The sequence below is a fragment of the Rhincodon typus genome, chromosome 3, assembly GCF_021869965.1.
Source record: "Rhincodon typus isolate 14 chromosome 3, sRhiTyp1.1, whole genome shotgun sequence".
NCBI lineage: Eukaryota > Metazoa > Chordata > Chondrichthyes > Orectolobiformes > Rhincodontidae > Rhincodon > Rhincodon typus.
In genome coordinates, this window is record NC_063334.1 from 48,996,830 (window position 1) to 49,007,471 (window position 10,642).

A 10,642-nucleotide genomic window follows, 5' to 3' on the forward strand; every position below is an offset into this window, starting at 1 on the left:
TCCGTACCCAAAAAGTCTAATCTACCATCCCTATTTAAATCCTCACAAACCTGTTCTCTTTTATGTATGTGTGAGTTTACTCCCACATTCTGCATGGTGAACAATAGAGAGTGGTTGCCTTTATTCTCTGATCTCTCTTCCTCTCAGATTTTTGTAGGATCACCCTGTCTGTGATCTTCAGGATATCTCAGAAAACCCTTAAAATCACCTCTACAGTGGCTTGCTATGAACTCTAACCCTCTCAAAGCCAATCTCTGTGGTAACATGAATCAAATGTGCCTTATATCCAGTAGAAATGCTAAATAACAATTGTCTTGACCCCCAATTTATTCAATTCTTCGAATTAACTATACAGTTTAACATATAGCCACTTGCAAAGCTTGACATTTCTAACACTTTTCTGTGAGACTTGGAGAATAGTTTACCCGCAGTCATCATATTTGCTCCTGTCATGGTCTGTAGGAATAACATCTGCCACCTTTTTTCCAGTAAAATAACTTGAGTTCTCCTTTTGCTTTAGATTTTAAATTTAGATTTAGATTTTATTGTTACATGTACTCAGATGCACAATTACAGGAGTACAGTGGAAAGTGTATAACGTCGCCATTATACGGCACCATCTTAGGTTCCCTAGGTACAAAATACTTAGGTACAAAGTATAAAAAGAAACAAAGTTTAAAAAGTTAAGCATTGCCTTAATCGAATAATTAGAAAAATAAAGAAATAAGGTAACATTAAAGTCATTCTTAATATAAACTAGAAAAATAAAGGAATGAATTTAAAAGGCTTTGATGAGTGTTCTGCTTAGCTTGCTCTCGAGGAGACCTCAGCTGCCTGTTCTCAATGCTGCCGCTGTAGATGCCAGGGGACCTCCTTCACAGCTCACTCTTCCTGCGTTGGACCATGCTGAAGCTGCTGCCTCCCTGATCTCCTCATGCTGCCTCTAAAATTTGCCTGCATAGGACCCCTTCTATACCAAGATAGCACTACACTGGGCTGAGAGACCACTACAGGCCATTGAGAGACAGAGCTGAGACACCGGGCCGAAACACCCATCCCAGGCAGCGAGAGACCTCCACGGGCTGATTGCGAGAATGTCTCGCGAATGCATGCTCAGTTTGGGAGTGAAGAAAAGAACCACCAAGAGACAAAAAAGCAGCTGACCTGAAAGCTAGCAGGAGAAAAATGATACATTTAGAAAGCACCATACCACTGCTTTCAGAGAAGTTTCAATGTACTTCATGAATAAATGGTGATTTGAAGGTCTTAATCAATTGAAAGTGATATTTAAAATGACTGCATGTGGGAAATTGCTGGTGCCCAGCCCATGATTTTCCACCTATATTGAAAGCAATTTGCATTTCCTAGTTACATTTCCTTTGAGCAGTGCTCCAGGAACGCAGAACTGCAGATTTACTTCTTTAGTGAATCACTTTGAAATGTATTGTTACTTTTGTCAGTTAATGATTCAATTCTGCTTTGATATCCATGACTAAATCTGTCTTCATCACATGCTCAGGCAGTAAATTCCAAAATTTAACTTGTTGCATTGAAAAGGATTTCCTCATTTTGTTACAGTTCACTTGACAATCACTGTTCTCTGGCTAAACTAGTGCAAAAGTACTAGTTTTAAAAAAACTGCAATTCGCTCTTCACAATGTTATTCACAACAAATATTTTAAAGTTCTGTTTCAACACGTTGCTAATTATAGACATGAAGGACAGCCAATTTCAAGGTTTTCTTGAATAAGAGATGGAGTTTTATTAAGTATTAAGCTAAAAAAACAAAACATGTACACACAAATATGGGTAATAATATTTTAAAAGAAAGGGGATGGGGAGTATGGCAACTCTCCCACCCATTCTGGCAATAATCTCCAGCTACCCCTGCAGGCCCAAATGTTGAAACATCCTGAAAAATTGATGGATGGACCCGTAGACCTCTGACCAACTTCAACTAGCAGCACCTAAACATGACTGACCACTGTTTTCAATCACATATTAAAGTGACAACTCAATTCATTAAGATTCAGCACTTTATCTTACCAAACCTGCCGAACAAGCTAGATATCGAGAAAACTCGACATGAAAACTAGAGCAGATAACTGGCATCTTCAGCTCACCACTTTCTTTGAACATCTTTTGATCACTGTTTTCATAACTCTGGTCTGAAGAAGAATCACTGGACTTGAAACGATCTACCAGACCTGCTGAGCTTCTGCAGCAATTCTCTGTTTTTGCTATCTTTGGCTTACTGTACTGTGACCCCTGACTGAAGGCTATCTCCTTTGATTTGATCGAGGCCTACTACCAACCTTTACAAAGATTCCTTTGAGTCTGCGTTAGTGAGGGCAGGAATAGGAGGATTGAGCTGATGAATGCTTGCCTGAGCAGCTGGTGGAGGGAGGAAGAATTCACATTTTTGGATCATTGGAATCTCTTCTGGGGTAGAAGTGACTTGCATAAAAAGCACGGATTTCACCTGAATTGGAAGGGGACTAATTGCTCAGAGTCAACCAAATTGCATAGGTCTGAAGTCACATGTAGGCCAGACCAGGTAACAATGGCAGTTTCCAACCCTAAAGGACATTAGTGAACCTGATGGGTTTTTCCCAGCAATTGGCAATGGATTCCCAGTCATTAGACTCTTAATTCCAGATATTTATTGAATTCAAATTCCACCATCTGCCGTGACAGGATTTGAACCCAGGTCCCCAGAACATTGCCTGAGTCCCTGGATTAACAATCCAGCAGTAATGCCACTAGGCTATTGCCTCCCCTGCATTATATATCCAATGGTGATGTCTGTGGATGTGGGTTGTGTATGGACATTGCCCAAAGTGCATGCCTCGACATGTTGTCCAATGCCCAGAACAAGTAGACAAGTGGTAGTGGCAAGTGGCAAGTTGGGGAAGACAATGGCCAAATGGTATTGTCACTGGATTGTTAAGCCAGAAACCCAGGTAATATTTCAGAGATTTAGATTCCAATCCCACTGTGGAAAATGATGGAGTTTGAATTCAATTAAAATCTGGAATTAAGTGTCTAAGGATTAACAAGAATCCATTGTCAATTGTCAGAACAACACCTGGTTCACTAATGTTCTCTAGGGAAGGAAACTGCCACCCTTACTTAGTCTGGCGTGCATGTGACTCAAGACTCACCCAAATGTGGTTGACTCTGAACTGCCCTGTGATTTGGGATATGCAATAAATGCTGACCCAACCAGTGATCCCCTTATTCCATGAATGAATAAAAAGATGTTCAAAGAAAGTGGTGAGCTGAAGATGCCAGTTATCTGCTCTAGTTTTCATGTCGAGTTTTCTCGATATCTAGCTTGTTTGGCAGGTTTGGTAAGATAAAACGCTGAATCTTAATGAATTGAGTTGTCACTTTAATATGTGATTGAAAAAGCAATAATCCCCCTTGATTGGTAACTCTCCCTGCCTCATGAAAAATTTGCTATACGGCTTATGAAAAATATGAAGGATGCAGCAAGATTCTCCCCAATGTCAAGCGCTTCACCAGGCTTCTCACTCGCTTCTGTCACAAATCATGCCATAGACCACATTGCTCAGACCTCTACAAGAGTCCACCCTTAGTCTTTGGCTCCCACTTTCACAATCTCTTACCCTCTCCTGACCACTCTCTGGAGTTGAGTCGAACTCTTTGTAATCTTGATATCATGTTTTACTTTGAGCCAAGTTTCCAAACACATATCCATACCTTCACTAATACAGCCGATTTCTCTGTCCAAAATATTTCACAGCCCTATCTCAAATGTTGCATTTTTAGGGACTTGCAAACTATGTGCATATATAAAACTGCAGTTTTCAAACAATCAAACTATTCTAGTTTAATAATCCTGTACATGTAATTGGTGAATTTGCATAAAGAAGCCAGAAAAATAACACTGGCCTCAGCTTAACTGTGTTGAAATGTTAATTCATGCCTTTGCTACCTTTAGACTTGACTATTCTCGTATCCACAAAACCAATTTTCCATATTCTACTCCCTGTGTAAACTTGAAATTATTAAATATTATGTTGCAAATCCGCTAACTTGTGGAAACACTGCTCACTGTCTGCCACCTCTGCGTTCACTGACCTACATTAACTCCTTTTCAAATAACACCTTGATTTTGGTGTTATTGCTTTAAAATTCCTCCATGGCCACTAACCCCCAAGACATCTATTTCCACCAAACCTGGCCTTCTGAGCATCCTTAATTTTAATCAGTCCACCATTGACCATCAAGCCTTCAACTGCAATGCCCTCGGTTCTGGAATACGTTTCCTATGAATCTCTGTCTCTTTGCCTTTTTCCTTCAAGCCACCCCATCTCTTTAACCAAGAGTTTGGTCACCTGACCTGGAATCTCTTCATGCATAAAATGTTGATCAAAACCACTCCTGTGAAACAGCTAGTGGAATTTTACTTTGATAATGATGCTATGGTTTTTGGTGTTATTGATAATACTCCTCTGAAAAGCAAAAGAAAATTTCACTCTACTAAAGGCATTCTATAAAAGCTTGTTGAATGCCCAGATAATTGATTTTTGTGGTGTTCTTTGAGGAACAATCTTGCCAATTACTCCCTGTTCTCTGTTGAATTATGACAAGAGATCTCTGCATTCATCGGGGCAGGCAGATGTGGACATAGTTTTCCACTTCCTCCAACAGTGCAGCATTTTCTCCGTTTTGAAATGTCAGTCTAGAAAGTGTATCTGCACCCTATTCATATACACATCAGCAGAAGCTAATCTCTTTCAACTAGCAAAAATACAGAGAAAATATAAAATGTTCCCATCCTTATGATTTGGATTTGATTTGATTTCTTACTTTCTCATGTACCATGCTTTGACCTTGAATTTGTTTGTTCAAGTGTACAAACTTTTTTATCTTCTGAGTCAAGATGAGAGTGCTCTGGTCTGCCTCAATGACTAGTCAGAAGCCTTTCATTAAGGCAAAGATTTATAAAATATATCAATAATTTTAATGTATCCTTTGACCATTTCAGTATTACTTTGCTATGAGATTTGCTTCCAGTCATGAAGCAAATTGGAATTTGAAGACAGGCTTAGCTCAGCAAATATGCCAAAAATGTTATAATGTGGGAAGCAATTGTCAGCAAATCTCTGCTGTTCCCAGTTCAAGTTAGATTATCTTCTGACATCATTCTTTCAAAATAAGAGTATCAAGGTATTGAACCCTGTGTTGTTTTGATAAATTGAGCACCGACAGATGGCAGTGCAGAATACCACAACAATTCGCAAAAGACCATTCTTCCCCATTTCATGTTTGTTTCTTGGTTCCAAAGTGTCATAAGGTATGTCTCCACATAAGAAACGAAGATATCCCAGAAGCCAACATACGCATTCTCACCAATTGGTCAAGATCCTGGATTTCCTTTCATAGCAGGTCTCAGGGTGTACCTACTCCATATTAATTGCTGCAGTTCAAGAAGGGAGCTCACCAACCATCCTCAAAAGCAATAAATGCTGGCCCAGCTAGTGTAGCTCACAATCCAGCAAAGATTATTTCAAAATGTCAAGCAATTTAAATATCTGATGTAATAGGAAGATTTAGCTTAAACTGTTGGGTGGCATGATGGCTCAGTGGTTAGCACTGCTGCCTCACAGCACCAGGGACCCAGGTTTGATCCCACCCTCAGGCGACTGTGTGGAGTTTGCACGTTCTCCCCATTCTCCCCGTGTCTGTGTGGGTTTCCTCTGGGTGCTCAGATTTCCTCCCACAGTCCAAAGATATGCAGGTAGGTGGATCAGCCGTGCTAAATTGCCCATAATGTCCACAGATGTTTAAGTTAGGAAGGTTAGACATGGGAAATGCAGGAGTGGGGGAATGGATCTGGTTGGGATGCTCTTTGAAGAGGTGATGTGGACTTGTTGGGCTGAATGGCCTGTTTCCATAATCTGCAAAGCACAGCTCCCAGCAGTAGAAACAGCAACCATTTTCATGCGCAGATTAGGAGCCAGCCATTCCAAATGAATACAAAAAGACACATACACTTTGACATGATGTAAATTTATTAGCTTAATCTAATTTAGATATATGCAAACTAATGAATGAAGCAGTTTGCTTAAACTACATTAGACATATTCAAGAGTCAAGTCTCACCACTTTCTGTTTATTAGGGATTCTGGGTGATGGCTAGCACATGAGGCTTTATTTCAGTTTTCACAGCTCTGGTCTCCCAAATGCCACTCCAATGATGAAAGGTCCCCCCTGCCTCCCTGCCGATGGGAAAAGTCCCCAACATTTGTATTGTTCTGAGTCAAATATTAACTGCTGGATTGCCATTCTGAGTACTTTCCAAAGCATTCCTATGTGCTTGGTGGTCACAAACAAAACCAGGTGTTGCTGTAAAACAGCCTGTTACCAAGCGAAGACAAGGTTATTGCCAACCAAAGCTAAGCCACTTTCCCCTAGGCCTGTTTTTCATTTATTTTCACTCAATTTCTTTTTGCCATGTCCAATTAACCTTTGACAATTAACCCTTAACAATCTGGTGTGGAGGTACCACTTTTGAGCCTAACACTACAGGGATGGCACTAAATGTTGGAGAATTGGAAGTATGTGTTTTGAAAACAACTCTCCAACCCTTCTTTAGGATATCACACGAGTAACTCAAATCCATTTCCTAACATTCTATTTAATGTCCTCGATACCACCACCCCATTACTTCTTCCCCTCTTGCATTTTAATCATACTCATACACCCAAATCTTCTCTGGTTCCCCTCCTTCTCACACCACTGTGTAATAGGTCAGGCAATAAGTGCTCCCATAATTTAGCAATGCCTCCCTGAAGATTCTCTCCTTGACTGTCAATGAATGGCTCTTACCAGCCAACAGCAACAAACTGTCCTATTGCCTGACCACATTGACCTGGATGGGGATTGCAAAGCAGGTGAGCAGTTATGGGATCCAAACAAGATCCTGGGCCCAGTAGTACAATCTCCTTGGGGCTGTCAGAATAAGTATATTGGTGCTGCATCAATGGGTTTCTCCAGAGGTCATCAAGCAATATATTCATATGAGTAAAGAGGGAAGCCAGGGGATGAATTTGAGTGCAGCCTCAGAATTGCATGACTCTTGATGTTAAACTGCATGACAGTTTCTCTTGAGAATGAGCATGATTTCCAAATGGTGACCGACGAGATGTCAGAGGATGCAATCAGACAAAGAGGTTAGGTCTCATTTACTGTGCGACCGTAAATCCACATACTGTAAGAAAAACATTTCCACATTTCAGGAGAATGAGACGATACTGGTGAAGTACCACCAGATCTAAAGATTCTGACCCAAACTGCGGAGGAGGTGATAGAGACAATTATGGGAAGGTTAGTTATGTTATTGTCAAAGTGACAATGTGAAGAACCGTAAGAATGAGAATTCCACTGACCTGGTGTTGAGCCATTGGCACACAAGAGATGCACATGAAAATGTGATGTTCCCATAGACAGTCCTGTGCCTTAATGTTTTTTTGTTCTCCATTGCAGATCCTTATGCCACAGCTTGCACATGATGGGAACATCTCCCCCACTGAGAGAAATGTCCCAGATCTAGAGGATCTGCAGTCACATACCCGTCTTCTACTGTCCAAGAATACAGCTACATGCTCATAAATGTAGAGGAGTCACATGTAGAATCAGGGCATGTTTTGTTGTGCACATCACAGACATGTCCCAAGAGCTGAGGAAGATTGTGACAGCTGAGTTCTCAGGCACTTGCAGGACTGTTGGGGAATGGAGTTACGCTGACCCTACTGACATTGGGCTGCCAGTCATAGTCACAGGAAATCTGCCAGGGATGTAGGAAAATGAAGGAGAACAGCTGACTACAAGGCCAGAGACAATGTGCAGCTTCTCATAGAGTCCATTTAAGCTGTGAGTTTTGACATTTCCCAGGGATGAGAGCATATGGTTCCACATGGAAAGACTGGATGACTGCTATGCAGAGCCAGGTTTTTCTCTGCAGACATCACCTTCATTGGTCACTCCTGAAACAAGAGTTATGAAACAAAATGAACCCTGCTCTGGAGATATTAAAACATCATTCAGGATGTTGCAATTAAGATGTTTTTGACTTATTTTGCTGAGGTCATTCCTCTAGAAGCATTGTGAGTTGCTGGGCAATATGAGGTTTTCAGTAAAGAAAGAAAAGAAGATCAGAGCATTGTACATGGGAACAACTGCAGTATTTTGAAGAAACTTCCTCAACAAAGATTTTATTGCTTAGACCATTCAAAGTGATCTTTGCAATCAACGGTCTGAGAGAGTCCATGTTTGTGTCGTATGTTCCATCCTCCACAACTAAGCAAAACTGGGGCCAATGCCTCTGTTTCCTGGCAATTGAAGCCATTTCAGAAGAAGATAAAGGAATCGAAAGAAGGAAAGAGACCATAACAATCGAGTGTAAAAGAACAAAGCAAGATAGATAGCATGTTATGAAGCTTAGTTTCAGATGAGAAACTTACCCAACATTTCCAACATTTCCTACTTGTACATCTGTATAAAACTCCCCATCACGTCCTCTTGGTAGAGTCATTTGATAATACTTTTAATCATCAATTTGATTGAGCAACAAATCAACAAAACAGTTTCATATCCCTTTACAGTTCTCCTGTTATCCCTGTTAAGTTTCCTCTTGAACATTCTATACTTCTGTAGGGCTAATCTCTGGGAAAGCACAATTGCATTAGAGAAGTCAGAGGGAATGGAAAGTAGGAAATGAGAGGAAAGTAGCTCCACAGTCATTCTGCCTGCAGTTTACACTTCATGGCCCCATTCAGGATGAGAATGAGGAATGTGTGAAGAAGGTACATAAGCAGCAAATTTTTTTTCAGTGGAATTCTCATCCACACAATAGCTTCTGGCTTTGTAGTATTTGTTCCAATTATTCAGTGCACACCTCCCACAAGAGACTGAGACAAAGCAGGTATGTTGGTTCTCCACCAATCCTATTGGTCTCCCTCGTGTTGTTGGACAACTGCTCCTGCAACAGAAAATGTAGTCTGTTTGTGATTGTGTATCATTCTGCTTGGGTGATGTGTCTACCACAACTGTATGCCTGAAGCCATGTACAGCTGTTTGCCACTGTAACAGGAAGATGTATTTGGTTGCGACGCAGTGTAAGTTTATAGTGATCATTGGTGCATAGCCTATCCCGAGATATGGAGGCAGAGAAATCTAGGAAGTGATTGGAAAAGTCAGAATTAACATAGAGTTATATAGCATGGAAACAGACCCTTTGGTCCAACTCGTCCGTGCCTACCAGATATCCTAAATTAATCTAGTGCCATTTGCCAGCATTTGACCCATATCCCTCTAAACCCTTCCTATTCATGTACCCATCCAGATGCCTTTTAAATGTTGTAATTGTACCAGCCACCACCGCTTCCTCTGGCAGCTCATTCCATACATGCACAACTCTCTGCATGAAAATGTTGTGCTTTAGTTCCCTTTTAAATCTTTCCCTCTCACCTCAAACCTCTCGTTTTGGATTCCACTGCCCTGGGAAAAAGTCCTTGGCTATTCACCCTATCTATGCCTCTTATGACTTTATAAACTTCTATAAGGCCACCCTTCAGCCTCCGACATTCCAGGGAAAACAGCCCCAGCACTTTCAGCCTCTCCCTATAGCTCAAATCCTCTAACCCTGGCAACATCCTTGTGAATCTTTTCTGAACCCTTTCAAGTTTTACAACATGCTTCCTATAGCAGGGAGACCAGAACTGAATTCAGTATTCCAAAAGTGGACTAACCAATGTCCTGTACAACCTTAACATGACCTGCCAACCCCTATTGTCAATGCACTGACCGGTAAAGGCAAGCATGCCAAATGCCTTCTTCACTATCCTGTCTACCTGAGGCTCTACTTTCAAGGAACTATAAACCTGCAGTCTGAGGTCTCTTTGTTCAGCAACACTCCCCAGCACCTTACCATTAAGTGTGTAATTCTGCCCTGATTTGCCTTTCCAAAATGCAGCACATCACATTTACCTAAATTAAACTCCACCTGCCTCTCCTGAGTCCATCAGCCCAGCTGAACATTCAAATGGGAGGACTGGTTGGAAATTGGAAACAAAGTTAATGAAATTTTCCAATTCAAGGCAATAGCAGACGGCAGGACAATTATAGCATAAATTTACTGGAAGACGAAAATGAAGAAGGGGGCGGAGTAGATTTGGAATAGTGTAACTACTGTGTATGCCAATAACAACACCATTTCTTTGGCAGAATTAAGTGGGGTTGAAGGAGTTTTTGTATAGTATGAGGACAAGTTCAGTCAGACCGAAGAAGATAGGATTCTGAGGAAGGGTCACCAGACCCGAAACGTTAACTCTGATTTTTTTCTTCACAGATGCTGCCAGACATGCTGAGCTTTTCCAGCAACTTCTGCTTTTGTGCAAAAGAAGATAGTGGTAGCTGGTGGCCATTTGGACCTCCATTCAAGGAAGAAGTTACAAACCCGCAGACTGACCTACAGGGGGTTAGTGTTGTAGAGGGGTTCTATGTTCGTATAAAATATTAAATAGTTGGGGCCAAGAAATTGTTGAAGTGATATCAGGCATCGAGTGAGTCATGGTACAGATTGGAAGAGACTGAACGAGGAGATTAAATA